At 43.5% G+C, this 12,663-nt stretch overlaps 1 long non-coding RNA gene across 15 annotated transcripts; it reads right to left on the minus strand.

Moving 5' to 3' along the window:
* Window positions 1–4,664: 4,664 nt before the first annotated feature.
* LOC119295939 lies at window positions 4,665–11,920 on the minus strand. Of its 15 annotated transcripts, none has more exons than XR_005144527.1 (11): window positions 11,467–11,920; window positions 10,694–11,368; window positions 9,961–10,034; window positions 9,746–9,871; window positions 9,350–9,626; window positions 8,849–8,959; window positions 8,270–8,402; window positions 6,966–8,026; window positions 5,800–5,843; window positions 5,111–5,181; window positions 4,665–4,964 (listed from the first exon to the last, which is right to left on the minus strand). It is a non-coding gene; the product is annotated as an uncharacterized LOC119295939 (long non-coding RNA). The 15 variants fall into 15 exon arrangements; XR_005144531.1 differs by having other exon boundaries at window positions 5,111–5,206; XR_005144520.1 differs by having other exon boundaries at window positions 5,755–5,843.
* Between the last annotated feature and the right edge of the window lie 743 nt (window positions 11,921–12,663).

Consider the following 12,663-nt stretch of genomic DNA (forward strand, 5'->3'; position numbering starts at 1 on the left):
TGGCGCACTCTATATAAGCCACCCTCCTCCTCTGTCACAAGGGTTTGCACCGCTTGTAACATTCATGCATATCCAATTGACACAGCCTCAGGGCACTGAGACGTAGGGATTTTACCTCCTCCAAGAGGGTCCCGAACTTGTAACCCTGCGTGTACAACCTCACCGTAGCTAGGACCTTTCCTCCTCATAAGTACCCCCTATTGTTACTGTCAGACTTACTCCCACGACACCGTGTCGAGAGCACCAAGGCGATGCACAGGGAAGACTCGGCAGTTGTTTCCCATGCAGAGGGGCGTATGAGGGTTTACTGGTTGGGCTGTAGTGTGAGGCTGTCGAGAACAACAGAAGCCCTGGGTGAGTACTGGGATGGCCAGCCCAGTGATGGGAGTAGGGTGGGGCAGTGAGGCATGCGCGGCAGTTGAGCCGGCCACGGGAGGCAGGAGCAGGCGGCACGACTCGCGTTGGTTTGGGCCGCTGGAACAACAAGACCAGAGGTTGAAGAATCACTACGGTCGTTGGATGGACATCGTACGGTCACTGGAGCTAGAATCATTCATATTGACTAAGTTGACAAAGCCCTCCATCCGTGTCAACTTAGTAGGCCCACAAGTCAGCCTCCTTGCGTGCAAAGATAGCAGGGGAGTATTCACTTTTTGTGCGTAATAAGGAGGCACTTCCTTGCGTGCAAAGATATAGATGGTGGGTCCGAGCTGTTAGCGGGAGGAATGTTTTTTTTTGCAAAATACAGAGGGCCTTCCGGTGGGTCCCTACTGTCAAGTGGAGGAATCATTATTTTGCGCATAATAAGGAGTCACTTCTTTGCGTGCAGCCGTGGACCCAGCAGTGAGCCTCTCCATGTATAGTCCTCTTCTGATGGATGTCGCCGTCGACCATGTTGACCACACCGTGCCGCGAGCACCAGGGAGGTGGACGACAGCGAGTCCTAGGAGGGGAACGAACTGGATCTAGGGAAGACTCGGTAGTGGTTGCCCACGCGGTGGGGAGTACAAGGGTTTACTGGTTTGGCTGCCATTGCCGGCAAATAATAGGAGGTGTGGGTGAGTAGAGGAATGGCCTGGCCAATGATGGAGTAGGGTGGGGTGGTGCGGCATGTGCGAGAGCACAGCCGGCCACGGGAGGCCGGAGAAGGCAGTCCCACTGATGCTGGTTTGGGTGGCTAGAGCAAGAAAACCGGATATTGAAGAAGCAGCTCAGTCGTTGGATTAACATCCAACGGTCACTGCTGCTAGAATCGTTTGTGGACTAAGTTGACAAAGCCTTTCGTACATGTCAACCTAGTAGACCCACAAGTCAACCTTCAAATCTGTCCCAAACAGCATACATCCTGAAATTTCTAGCCAGATTCAAATTAATTTAAAAACTAAACATACCTTAATTTAAATCCAATGAAATTTTACCCGCACAAATACAATGAAATTTAATTTATCAAATCTGAAAGAAAAAATATTTTGGAACTAATTGCCTGTTTGCTGTATTTTTTCATTTTACAGCCCATTTCTTATTACTTATAGTCCATTTTCTAGGCAAGCCTAAATGCATCCCTCCTTGTCTCAAAAGATTTCTGGCCCGGCAGGGCGTAGAAAAGCAGGTAGGCCTATGTTGGTTATTGTGCAAACAACAAAGTAGCTGGGCTAGCCATTTTCAGAAAGGAAAAAAACTGGGCTGGTCATGTGGCAAACCTATGAAATAAAAACGTGGGCTAGACGGGCCACAGCTCCCACACAACCCAGTTGATACCCTTCTTCGTCCCGAAAACAAAATAAAAATACAAATTACTGCACACTGCTGGGCCCCGGGTGTCTGTTGCTCCTTGTGCAGTTATCTCGCTTATTGACTACGTTGACAATGGCGTGCTGCCACCCAGATGTCAGGAAACCATTAGGAGGAACCTTTTTTTCTCTTTTAATAAAGGACGCACTTGCTTGCCTACTGCCATCATCCTGGTAGGTCCCTACTGTCATCCTCACAATGTACGGCCATCCCCTTATTCCTCTAGGTTGTTGAACATGTTGACAACACCGGAGGGCGGCGCCGCGGCAAGCGACCCAAGGCGGAGGAAGATGGTGAGGCCTTGGACGGGAACGAACAGGAGCCGGGTGAGATACACAGAGTTTTAGGGTGCGATGTGGCCACGTTGCGTTCGCGGCAGTACAACCAGCCATGGGAGGCGGGAGCAGACGGTCCCGTCGGCGCTGGTTTGGCTCTGGTGGCTGAGGAAGAAGAGATTGATGAAACACGACAAACGTTGAATGTCAATCCAACGGTCAAGGTTGGGACAATCGTTTGTTGACTAAGCCGACACCAAGTAGCATACTTTTTATATATAGGAAGAAAAGAAAAACTGGGCTCGTTTGCTAGATAACATTCTCAGAACTGCGACTGTTTGATCTTGCGTCGCAACTAAAACTGCGAGGAAAATGTGTTCGCTTGCCGTCCTCCTCCGAGGGAATGTTCGCCACATAGGTGACTAGCACCCTTGCTTTTCAACCGAGAATTCATCGGTTCGAGTCCCAGGAGCCCACAATTTTCTTCTCCTTCCTTCCTCACAAAAAAAAGAAAATCAAAGACTTGAGAAGGCATATAGAAGAAGCTAGTATACTAGTTAAGAGACGTTGCTGAGTTTTAGAAAAAAGAGATACATGCTCCTATAGCTGGTTCGAATTGAAACCTAGACTATGACTATATATGGTGCTATGCTACTCTGCAAGTACTGAAACTGACATATCCAATGTTCGTTTCTCTTCTCTACTTACTCTGCCTATCATCCGAAGCTCTGGCCGTAGGAACCATGTCCACTGGCGGCCCGTCTACCTGCTCTTCAGCAGGTAACAACCAGATATGCACCAAGTCACCACCCGTACCATCACATGTGGGTCTCATCACACCCCCGCCGGCACAAGCACCGCAGCCGGTTTCTCATTACAACCCGCTGCTGTTGGTGTGGTGCCACTCCTGCAAATCACGCAGAATCATCCGTCGCATCTCAAAGACAATCCTCAACCCTGGCCGAGTCTTCTACAAATTCCCGAATCATGGCATAATAATATGTTTAAGTGTTGTTCCACTGCTTTCAGTTGCTGATTTCTTTAATAGTTTGGTTGATGATCTTCCAGTTTGATTCGTGCAGAAAAGGGAAGATTCGTGTGATTTGTATTTCTAGGAAGTTGCTGAGGTGGGGGAATGTAACTACGCTGATCATTTGGTTAGCCGAGGAATCCCAATACCAACAGGTTGGGGTGTTGGACAAGTATCTAAAGGAATGGTAGAAGAGGAAGATGCAGAGAAGAAGGTTAAAGATGCAGTTCCTCTAATCATGGCCAAGCAATAGCTGCTGAACGACCCTTACAACAATGAGGAGATGAAAGAGCTTGTCAAGATAACGGGAAAAATTGATGTGTTCTGTAGGATGATTGTCTCTTTATTTGCAGTGTATGTAGCACTCGTGATGTATTCAGTGGCTATGACATGAACACTTTGATGAAACTAGTAATGAATGAAACCTGTTTAGCAGGCTGGGTATACTGTTGTGAACATCTAATGATTTCTATTAACGGAAATCAGGGGTATCCCCTTTGGCTCATAAATATATAAATGGCAGAGGCTCGTTTGCTTATAAATAAATAAATTAGTAGAGGCCCTGTCGGGTCAGCTTTGTTCCCATTCGAAGACATCGAGTAAACAACAGTCCAATAGCAATCTATGTCATCAAATACAAGTTTCACAGCCAAATATGAGTACAACTAAACAACAATGACATCATGTTTTAGTCGTCATACAATGACCAAACACAAATCAACATACATAATAAGTGATGTTCTCACAGCAAAATACTACATAACAAGTTCATCAGGTTTCAGTTGTCATAGCAAACACAATTTCACATGGTAGATAAAAAACTCTTCTAACAGGCAAATATGATAAAAGCAATCTAATCATCATCCGCAGCAGCAGCATCAACATCTTCGCCATGTGTATCAGTCTGAATCGTAATTCCCCCCAGTGTCATCTTCTTGTTCATCCTCAATGTCCTCGAATGTTGGCATCTTACTGATCAACTCTTGTATGTCCACAGTCTGACAGACAATCTTTTCGCCAACGTCATTGATGTGATGGTTCTCAAAGATATTAGGAACATTTGTGGAATCTTCTACATCGTGAGCAGTGTAAGCATCATCTTGTTTTGCAACTTCATTAAACAAATTTCTCCGCTCAAACACTGCAATACTCTCAAGTCATCACTACGCGCAAATGTGTCTTCCAAGAAAAATATTTGTGTTGCTTGATTTGCCAAAATAAAAGGCTCATAGGTCTGTACGCCACCTTGACACTGATGGATTTGAAATAATCACCAGCTCTGGATTTTGTGATCCAGGAAAATAGGTTATACCAACGACACCACAAAAGAACCACACACCGATGAACCTCAAAACTGGAGATATACTGCAATTGAACAATGTCTGTTACGTTAGCATACATTTCAGTTGTCTCTTCGTCGTACTTATCTGTGCTCATGATGGCACTGTTTTGTGTCTTCCGGACTTCGTCGTGTGCAAGGGTGTAGTAGAACACACTAGATAGGAAATGCGGCTTGCCGCACCCCTGCAGCAAGCTGCCGGGTATATCTATATACAACCACCGAAGCATTTCAAGTATAAAAAACCACAAACACAAAAAGTTCATAGAGTGGTACTCCTTCATGAGAGACTTGTAAATAGATAATATAACTTTAGGGCAAAAACCTACTTCTCTACCTACTACCGTATTGCAGCCAAAGTTTGATCAAGCAAATAGAAATCTGACATACAGCAAAAGGATTACAACATTCCAGGCCACCACAAATATCAATTGACCTGGGTAAGTGCTCACAGACCATCGTTGGAGCTAGCATCACTCGGCGAGCCTGGCGACCCATGAACTTGGAGCTGTTTGTCAGCCATCATAACCTAAACAGGACAGATGGATCCAAGAGCCACCCCAGATGAGTTAAGAAAGGAAAGTGAGCTTTGGGTATAATCGTGTATAGACGCGAAGCAATCCGGTAAGGCAAACCAAAACTCGTGGAAGAAATCAAAACAGAGGATGTACCCACCTTGCGAGAGGAAGAATCAATCACACCAGATCTAGTCCCTTGCAAGCCAAAGACGAGGACGACGCGACAACCTGAGACCAAGGGCCAACCTTAACCCTAATCAAAATGTATTTCACAAAACCAAGCAGAAAATCAAGAGCCCAACTGATGGATAACCATTTCTCATTTTTGAGACTTCACAATAGTTGGCCGCATCGTTAATTCATAAAATGGAAGAAATCTCCTTAACATTTTAGTTCATGACATAATAGAACTACCAGCAAGTTACTGACACTTGACTAATGACTGCACCTTAGAGATATATGATTCCACCAATATATTAACAAATAAAATTGAACTCCCTACATGTTATCTGGTTGAGCTAAGCCTAGAACATGGAATTGCAACTTTTGCGCACACAAATTGAGAAGAACATAAGATGATGTCTGGGTGATGGACATAAAACAAGTTTAAAAGCTAACAATGCTAAGGTACCAGATACATGAATTATGCTCTAATAAACGTTCTGAGAAACACGTAGTAAGTGTGAACGGTAAGCAAAGAACACTCCTATCAAAATAGTGTACCACAATTTGCAATAAATCAAATGTTTTCAATCAACCAGAGGGCGGTCTTAATTCTATAAAGATGGTGTCAAGACTCACTAGGGGAACATGTGGGGTCAATCAAGGTGAAGAAAGAAACATCACCAGTTCAGTTAGCATGAGCCGTAAGCGTAGAGCACTCATCTTGGCTGTTAGAGACGACAAAATAGAGAGGTTAACTATAAGTAGAGGAAACAATTATGTATCATAAGAACATGCTTTCTTTGAGATTCCAAATCTGTTTTTTGTGGCAATACATTTCTAAGGCCATAAATAAAAAATATTGTACTATTGTCTGGCAAGTTTAAGATCTATGTTGAATAGGTTGAAGTTCTGTCTGTACTACAAATCTCCACTTTTTGGGAAGCAGCAAACTTGGAATCAACAATGAAGATTCAAACAGGAAGACAACTGCATATTTGACTTTCATAGAAGCACTTCCGTATTTTGACCATTTATATATATCAAGTATATACACCATCGACTCAATTTCAGTCTTCTTTAATCTCTAACTGAAGCAAATAACAGAAGCTTAAGCTTAAGCATCTACACACACAGAAAATATATAAAAGTTTTGTTCCTATCATTTATAGTTGAAATAGAGTTCTGCTCTAGAAAGTTTTGTATGGCGGCTCCAGTAATAAAAGAATATGAAGAAGACAACAATATATTCTCTGAAGTTCTATAAATACAGTTCTCCTCCATTTATAAATACATAGGGTTAGGTTTTATCTACTGGAAACCCCAATAAACCTCACAAATAGTTAGACAAGATTAAACGTTCAAAAATTCAGTTAACTGGAGATTCCAGTTTTCAGATTTCAGCATTTCTAGTTCTCAGATATCAAATAGTGTTAATGAACGACCTGCAATTCCACGATGATGGGTGGAGAGAGAGAGAGAGAGAGAGAGAGATTGACTGTAGCAGAACATAGAGCAGCATGAGCATGAGGCATAGAAAAATGGGGTCACCTTAAGATCAAGAATCAATGGCCCTCTCAGAATTCAAATCATAAGGAAAGAACGACTATTATTGATTAGAGTTTTTTTTAATTAGGCAAAGCACTACAACACTAGATCCTAAGCTACAGTTGAGGCATACAAAACTATAAGTGTCTGTTCTTTTCATATATAAACAACCTTTAGTATCTCAACCAGAACCAAAGCAAAACAAAAAACATGGTTAAGTAACCAGCAAAGGAAGAATGAACCTTTTGGAATTTTAAAGTAGTAAGACATGAAAAGTTCTTTTTTCCTTCAATATTACACACATTAGGGGAGGTAGCTGCAGTTTTATTGCATAGTGGGCTCAGATTTGCCTTTCCTCGATCATATAACCTACCCCCATCATCTCTTATCACCAGATCGATCTGTTTATACAGTAGAGATGCCCTGGTTATCACTCAACAAGAATGACCATCGAAGTACAACAACAACTATCACATGATCAAAAAGGATTCTAGAGACAAGAGGGAGGATCCAACTTGATACCCACTAGTGCCTCGATTGCTCAAAGGCACACTAATTCCAGCCAAGGTAATCATCATCGCCCTAGCACGAACAACACTTGAGCATAAATAAGCAAAACCTTTAAATACAAATAAAAAATGGTTCAGGGTTCATTGCATAGCCGCCACGGACACCATTGTCGGCGCCGCTGATATGCAGCCCTCCACCATGTCCGCTGCCGCCATCGCCATGGGAACCACCTGCGTGAGAGGGAGGGAGGCAGCTGCAAGAGCGAGTGAGAGAGGAGGCGGCAGCTAGGTTTTCATCGTAGGAAGCCGCGGTCATTTTATACCCCCCCCCCCAAGAAAAATGACCCAGATGCCCTCGTGGGGGCACGGTATTTACATTTTGTTGCCATTGGAATTTTATCCTACAGCCGAAGTTGATCCGGTAAATATCCAACGACCCACAGCGATTTGGATCGAGATCCAACAGCCTGTATCGCGAGGAGATTTCGATCCGACAGTCTAGAATCCAAACGCACGGGAGAGCTCCATTTCGGTTCAGACTCTAACAAGGGGATGCATAGCGGGCTCAGATTCACATTTCCTCGATCATATAACCTAACCCCCATCATCTCTTATCACCAGATCAATCTGTTCATACAGTGGAGCTGCCCTGGTTATCACTCAACAAGAATGACCATCCAAGGACAAGAACAAGTATCACAAGTTCAAAAAGGATTCTTGAGACAAGAGTGAGGATCCAATCTAGTACGCACAGGTGCCACAATTGCTCAAAGGCACACTTATTTCAGCCACGATTAATCATCATCGCCCTAGCACGAACGCCACTGATCAATCTTGCAAATCCAGGAGCATAGCTATAGGACCAGGGCATCCACATGTAAACCAGAGCATCACATTAGCTCCTATGATAGCAACTAAACATGAACAACAGCCTACAAACCATAAAATGGCATGGATCCACAAGTACAGGGCTCAAGTAGGAACCGATGCATGAGTAGGGCATAGAGCATCAACCAGACAAGCACCACATCAATATAGCCATGGCCATGTCCCATACAATAGCCGAAGCAGAGGAGCGGGAGGAAGATGGACCTCACCGAGGGAGGCTGTAGCCGAGGCAGTACTTAGTGCGCGCCGGGGTTGCGCCTGAACACCGTCCAACCGGCGAGGAACCGCAACGGAGTTGTGCCTTGCACCGTCCCACCGACGAGCACGAACGCATCAAAAAACCTGTGTAAGGAAGTCATCGTTGTTTATCAGAAACAATTATTTAGGAATTACTATTTAACAGAAATGCATTTTTTAGCACAAAGATATGCACAGGAAAAATACAGAGCTCAAGTAGTAAGTAAAATTTCATGCAAAAGATATAAAGGTCCAATGTCCAATAACAACTCAACCTTATTTTTTTCAGAATCCTTTGATACACACTATAAGTTGCCGACCAAAATCTTTGAGCATGCACATCTGGCATAAAAATTTGATATGAGAACTGATAGCATTTTATGTCGGTTTAAAACCTTGGATCTACAATTAGAAGTATCATATTACTATTACTCTAACATACATGTTGGCATACACAATATATCTCTACTCTGCCATAGTGTGTAGAAAAATAACAGGACTATTAGATCTACATGAGAAGTGAACTCATGGGTACAGGGGATCAATCTTACCTTGAATGTATTGCTCCAAGGCATCCAGCTACCAAGGAAAGATCTCAAACACAGAACATCTATCTTAGAACACCAGTGTTTCCCTTCATAGTCCACCCTTCCTACAATATTCTGCTAACAACAAAAATCTCCCGTTAGTTTATAGAGTATGCAATTTGCGCTCAAACTAAAATAAGAAAGTAAACTGTACTGTATATACCTACAACAATTTCCAAAATTGAATTAAAATCTAACAATCAGATCCACTTGTTCACTTTGAAGCCCAACGGATCAACGAACATATAGTACAGAGGATGATTAAACCATCTCACAAAAAAATGCTATCATGCATCAACACCAATTACTATACTACAAGATATAACTAACGGTCTAAGAAAGCATCTTGTTCATTTAATAAAAAACAGTGAAAACAAACTGTAGCAAGATAAGAGCATTTTTTTGATATATCTTGGTCATTATTTCTTTCCAAAGCTATGAATATGTCTGTCGTTTAGTTAGTACCTCTCTTTTAGACACATGTGGTCGTGGTCGCTACAGCAGGCGCCAAGGATGTATCAACCTCCTCTTCCGTCTCTACAGCCGACACCCAATAAAGCATCCGACTGAGAGGAATGAACTGGTCATCGGGCAACCTAGATACAAAGCACACATTCTGAATCACTCGTGTATGTCGGTGCTTGCCATAAACCTGATATTTGCTCACTCGTGAAGTTTGCCATGACAGTTGCCTTCACAATAGTAGCTTTCAAGTAGGGAATTAGCAATGCATGAGTTATTTCTGTACAGTTTAACAGCAAAATCACGTAAGTGAGGACCAAAATGCTCAAGCATTATTCATGAAAACTGCGTGAATGGATACATGAATGCCATGATAATAGAACGGTAAAAGAGAAGCACCTATTGAACCGTAGTCCAGAGAAGAGCAGACCCTAACAACGGCCACAGAAAACAGACACGACAAAGTTCCACAGCAGGTACGACATCAACGGATCTTGAAAGCACAACCAAACCCTAACCACACTCCTGCGGCTCAAAAGAACAAACCTAAATGAGTAACATCATCGCACATAGTGAGCAGTAAAAGCATCTTCAAAAGTGGAGCAAGAACGAACCTCTTCCATTGCACGGCTAGTGCCAAGGCAAGGGTGACCGACGAATAGAACAAAGCCCACAGATGCTGGTCCACCTGCAAAATGGTGAATGGAATCAATCACACAACGGGCAGCAAAGAGAACACGGGCGCAGAAGAGAGCGACTGGGGCACTTGAGGTGAGGCGAAGTTAAGGCTTGATAAGACAAAACAGGTTATCTCAAAGAAATATTGTCCTAGATAAAATATTTGAGGACAACAAAGCATGATGTATAAGTAAGCAAATGATTAAGCTACAGATTTCTTTGCATTCAATCCCATGGGTTTGAAGTAGTGGTGATGGGTAATATTTGCTCCACCAGTCCAAAAGTTTGTTTCCCCATTATGAACTTAACCTTATTTAGAAGAAGGGTATTTTTTAAAAGGAGGCTTCATTGATCTGTACAATTAACTTTTTTATTTTCTGCTTACTCAAACAAAGCAAAGCTATTGATGGCAATTTTGAATCCAGTCCTAGTATTACTGGAAATTATAGAATCTTGGATAAGTGGATAGCGTATCACACTGTATGCAGTACCACATGATAGCAAATATCAGGTATATGTAATGATAGGAAAAGATCTTTGACAGGATGATTCGGGTAAAAGTTTTTTTTCCAATAGATTGTTGAAGGCTATAAAAGCTCGAGACCAAGACAACCTAGATACAAAGCACACGTTCTGAATCGCTCGCGTATGTGAATGTTTGGCAGATACCTGATATTTGGTCACTCGTGAAGTTTGCCATGATAGGTGCCATCACATCAATAGCCAGTAATAACCTTCAATCTCAACTCACTCATGAAGTTTGCCAAATAATTTTAGTCATAGTTCAGTATATTGGTAGTGCCTGAAGATAAACCAAATATCAGAGAAACAAAAGTAGAAATTCTACTATAGAACAGTGAGCCCATTAACCATTCAAGTATGGAATTAGTGTGCATGAGTTATTTCTAAATACAGTTTAGCAACGGTGTCTCAGAAAGAGTGTACCAAGCATATGCAATCAAATAAATGTCCATCGCATAGATAAAGCAATTTAAATGTTTCTCATGAATGAACTGTTGATACAAAATAGTTTTCACTATGCACAGCCTAGAACTGCAGGTTAGAATACCATGCTATTTATATTATTTTTTAGTTGAAAATACCCGACTATTAGTGATTTAATAGAAATATAAGCTTAGTTGGCAAATGTAAAGCTTGTAGGCTACAGAGAAAATCCTCTCTGAACAAATCAAGCATCAACAATGACTATAAGAAAGAAAACACGGATCAGAGAGAAAGAGAAGGGGGGAGCCTGAGTGTTGAGAAGCATAATGGAGCTTGCGTTCCATCCTCAGATTCACCCATGTCTTCCAAGAGGAAGCAAACCTGGAACATAGGTGAGACCTGCTGAGCGTCGAGGAGTGGCAGAAGCCTTGGTTAGGACCAGTGCGGCAAGGGCACAACGGCCGCAAGATAAGCAGGGAAGGAGATGGTAGATGTACCTCAAGGACGGCGCTGACGGGAGCGCAGCGGTGGCTGCCAAGAGCAAAGGAGGAGAAGGTCTGGTCACCGAAGGGGAGCTCGTAGTTCCTGCGCTCCTCCCGTCGATGGGGATGCGACGACCACGTCTCCATCACCCGCAGCGCCTCCACCCGCTCCTCCGCCGCCGCGCCGCGTACCACGCACACCTTGCACATGTCCTCCACGGGCCGGTGGCCCAACACCGGCACGTCTGTCGCTGCTGCTGTTGCTGCCCCCACCGCCGCTAACCCGCACCGCCTCCTGCCGCTGCTAGTGCCAGCGCCGGCCACAGGGATGCTGACAGAAATGGGAATGTGGGGGAGGCGGGCGAGATGGGGGCGACGGAGGATGGCTATGGCGGCGGCGGCGACGCATCTCGCACGCGTGTGGGTGGCGGCGGCGGCGTCGTGGGTGGGAGGAGAGGAGGCGCGCGGGAGGGAGGGAGGGAGGCGGCTAGGTCTCCATGACAGGAGCGCCCCCTTTTATACCCCCACAACATGAAATGACCGGAATGCCCTGGTGGGGGTATGGTATTTACATTCTGTTGCCATTGGAATTTTATCCGATGGCCCAGGACGATCGGGTAAATATCAAACGGCCCAGGGTGATTTGGCTTGAGATTCGATAGTCTGTATCGCGAGGAGATTTCGATCCGATGGTCCAGAATCCAAACGAACGTGGGAGCTCCATTTTGTTTCAGACTCTAACAAGGGGATCTCCAATAATGCAAAATTCATAATGTCTTACCCGAGTATCAGGACCCATTGCTAGTGCGTAAAGGGCATCATTAACTGCCTGCCCATCCTCCCGCATCTTCTTAACCAATGGTTAGAAAATAGACAAGCTGATCATCTTATGTACTCAATATATTAGAAAAACTGACAGTGCAATTCAAAAGCTTACATGGCTCTTGAACTATTTCGCAAATCCTGCCATAACCAATTTGTCAATGTTTCTTGGATGTTGCAGCAGTAACTCCTTTTTGTAGATCCTGCACAACATAGTGATTGCGTCAAACATCTAAATATATAAGAATGTGCTGCAAATTTAGTAGATTACAATGTATAAGCTGCAATACTTAGCACTTACTCAATATAATGTAGAATCTCAGGACAATTTTTCAAGACATACCAAACTATTTTGCCCAAATCTTTAGGTTTGTCATCTTGTCAACTCTT

This window comes from Triticum dicoccoides, chromosome 4B (assembly GCF_002162155.2).
Source record: "Triticum dicoccoides isolate Atlit2015 ecotype Zavitan chromosome 4B, WEW_v2.0, whole genome shotgun sequence".
Taxonomy (NCBI): Eukaryota; Viridiplantae; Streptophyta; class Magnoliopsida; order Poales; family Poaceae; genus Triticum; species Triticum dicoccoides.